Source organism: Lactuca virosa, chromosome 6 (genome assembly GCF_052849685.1).
Source record: "Lactuca virosa cultivar CGN04683 chromosome 6, Lactuca_virosa_CGN04683_v6, whole genome shotgun sequence".
Lineage (NCBI taxonomy): Eukaryota > Viridiplantae > Streptophyta > Magnoliopsida > Asterales > Asteraceae > Lactuca > Lactuca virosa.
Window position 1 is genome coordinate 215,390,384 of NC_136431.1, and position 3,277 is coordinate 215,393,660.

General features: G+C 39.4%; 1 non-coding gene across 1 annotated transcript; it reads left to right on the forward strand.

Moving 5' to 3' along the window:
* The first annotated feature begins 387 nt into the window (after positions 1-387).
* Positions 388-494, forward strand: LOC145123151 (small nucleolar RNA R71). Its single transcript, XR_013715025.1, has one exon. It is a non-coding gene; the product is annotated as a small nucleolar RNA R71 (small nucleolar RNA).
* Positions 495-3,277: the final 2,783 nt, after the last annotated feature.

The following is a 3,277-nucleotide window of genomic DNA, read 5'->3' on the forward strand; positions in this document are numbered from 1 at the left end:
ATCATATCTATCACCGCTTGAGTAACACACTTGTACTTTCCGGTTCCCGTTCTCGTCAAGGTCACAGTCTTTAGTAAGGTGGGGCCCTTTACATTTTTCACATCTTACTCTAATAGCATGGATGGATTGGTCCATTTTAGTCATTCTTCTATCCATGCTTTCCAATTTTGCCATCATTGCCGCCATGTCATCCGAAATAGCATTCACCATCCCTCTAGTTGAGTCATTTCTTGGGTTATGATATTCTCTAGAGTGTTTAGAGAATTCTTCAATTAGCGCTTTTATCATCGGGGTGTCTTCTTTGTGAGTGGTCTTTGCGAATCAAGGAGCTGCCTAGTTGTTATATTCACTCCATCATAGAAAATGGAGACTTCTTGTTGACTGTTTACATCATGGTGTGGGCATTTCCTTAGTACGCCTTTGTATCTCTCCCATGCCTCATAAAGTGACTCTCCAGCTTGTTGCTCAAAGTTGGCTATGGCCTTCTTCAATTTTGCTATTTTTGAGGGAGGGCAAAATTGATCGATAAATTCCTCACGCATTTTAGTCCAAGTAGTAATGGATCCTGGAGGGAGTGATTTCAACCAATCTTTCGCGACTCCTTTAAATGTGACCGGTAATATACGAAGCAAAACAATATCATGAGTCACATTAGGAACATTAAAGTAGTCGGCTATGTCGTTGACCTCGTCAAGATGCTTGTATGCGTCTTCGTGATCCATCCCGAAGAATGGGATTTCCTTAGGTTGAGAAAGTATGTGGCCCTTAAGTTCAAAGGTGGCAGTTGCGGGAATCGCGGGTTGCATGAGTCCTGGGCCGGTATCGTCACGCATCCTTTTCTTCCATTCAACCGATGGGAACTTCATCGATGTTAGCCATGGTGTTAGCTAGTTTGCCTTCTATGTCGCTTCCTTCTATGTCAGATTCGCTTCCTTCCCTTTCGGTTTCGTACTCGGTGTCTTCCTTCGTGTTGCTGGATTCTCCAACTTTCTGGCCCTTTTTCTTGCTAAAAGCTGATTTTAGGCTCTTAAATGGTGACTTCTTTGGTGTTAAAGATGATTCTTCGATTTTGTTCTTGTCCTTCCTAAGAGCTGATTCTGGATTTGCGAGTGGTGGGATCAAGGGTGTGCCGGATCCTCGGGTCATAAAATACCTAAAAGAAAACAAGAGACACACGTAAAAAGAACAAAAATGAAATAAAAACGAAATGGAAAAATTGCCTTGAACTCGTCGAGTAGCTTCGACTGCACTTGGCGAGTTCAAGGTTAAGACAGAAAAAAAAATAAACCAAAATCCTAACAACAGAAAAACTTAAAACTTAAACCTAATAACTAAATTACTAAAGCAGTAACTTTGTGCAAGATAGATCTCACACAAAGGATCGATAACACTAGCAATTAGAATTAATTTTTGAACCGTTCCCCGGCAACGGCGCCAAAAACTTGATGTGTATATAAATGCACTAGTTTTAGACCTACTTTTAAGATATAATTTAGACACACAAAGGCAGTGAACCTGTCAATTGGTGGTCTAGTTGAATAAGCAGGGTATCGAACATAGGGAACGGTAATTAAACTAATGACTAGAATTAACTAAAACAAGTAATAAAAGTAAAAGGTTTTCTCTAGTTTTGCAAGAATAGAAACTTAAAAAATTAACTAATATGCTAATTAAGTAACTAACATCTAAAGTAAGTAAAAACCAACTGAATTCAATGATAAGAAGACTTTTGTTTAGGTTCGATTCATTTACTCCTATGGTTGATTTTATGGCAAGTGCAATGGATTAATTGTTATTGGCTACCGATTAAAGTGATTGGGTTCACATTCGCTATGACTAATCCTTAGAAAACAGATCAATTTAAGCAGTGATCAAGTGATTAAACTTAATAAATTTCCTAGTTTATTTATTCGGGTTAAATAAGGCTTGTAGTTAGCTAATCAAATTACTAATTCAATTAACCTCTTGTTGATGGTTTATCACACAAGCTCACACATTAATTTACCCATTTTCTAATTAATCCTAGTTTCACGTTCGCTATTCCTAGGCACATAACAATGTTTTCACATAAATCATATGAGATAAGCAATTAAGAGATGTTTATGCAGCTTAATTACTTGTTAATTAACAGAAAATAGTTGTGGTTAATGCATAAGGTTCTTTAACAATCTTAATAAAACAAAACTCACCAATATTCAATTAATCCAACCACAAATCAAACCATAGTTATAAATTCATCTACCCTAAACAGAAGATATAAGGTTTAGCTCATGATTACAGCAGAAAGTGACTCAAAAACAAGATCTAGTAGTTCACACATGGTTAAAACAAGAGATAAAGTAAAGAGTAAACTTAGATTGCCTTTAATCTCCTTAAAATCGAAGGTTAAGATCTTCTCCACGAATTCTAGAGCTCCAGCTGCACCTTTAGTCGTAAATTAATCCCCATGGGTTCCAGAGAGGGGTTTGGTTTTGGCAATTGGCTTCTATTTATAGACTTCAGAAAACAGGGGCTACTCGCCGAGTAGATAACCGACTCGCAGAGTCCCCTATTAAAAAACTGTGTACGGCAAGGACTTTTATTTGCTTCGCGAACATTCGTGTGGACTCGTCAACTAGACATCCAACTCGCCGAGTCCTTTAGGATTTTGACTCTTTTTTCCTTCTTTCTTTAATTCCTGAGTTCCCGATTGCATTTCCCGCTTCCTTTTGCTTCCGAGCACATCTTTTAGACTGAAAATACAATTTAAACATAATTAAGTACCTTTTGTCCATAAATTGCAATAAATTAGCCAAAAAGTAATAAAATTCTAATCGAAATATATAGCTAGATATGCACATATCATTCAGGTTCAAGTTTGGGCTCTGGTTCGGGTTCAGGTTTAGGCGTTGAACCGATTGATGAGCGGCTGTGTGAGCTTATCGAAATCGAGGTTAATAGTGGGATCCTTGATGCTACCCTGGTGATTTTCGGTACCTTCATGGAGGGGATTATGGAGATCATGGAGGAGCGGCTCAGGTCATTTCGAGCCCAGATTGTCGCGGGTCAGTTTGGGACTCGAGCTCCGTCTTTCTGGGAGTTCAAGGCGTGTGGGGCGCCTGAGTTCTTTGGGGTTAAGGACCCCATAGTAAGCCGACGTTGGACTGTGTACATGGAGAATGCTCAGCGAACGAGCTTTTTCCCTGAGGGGGCAAAGGTTGGATTCGCATCTTGCTTGCTGAGGGATAGGGCGTGGGACTGGTGGGAGGTGGTTACCTGAGCTGTGGGGACATCATGA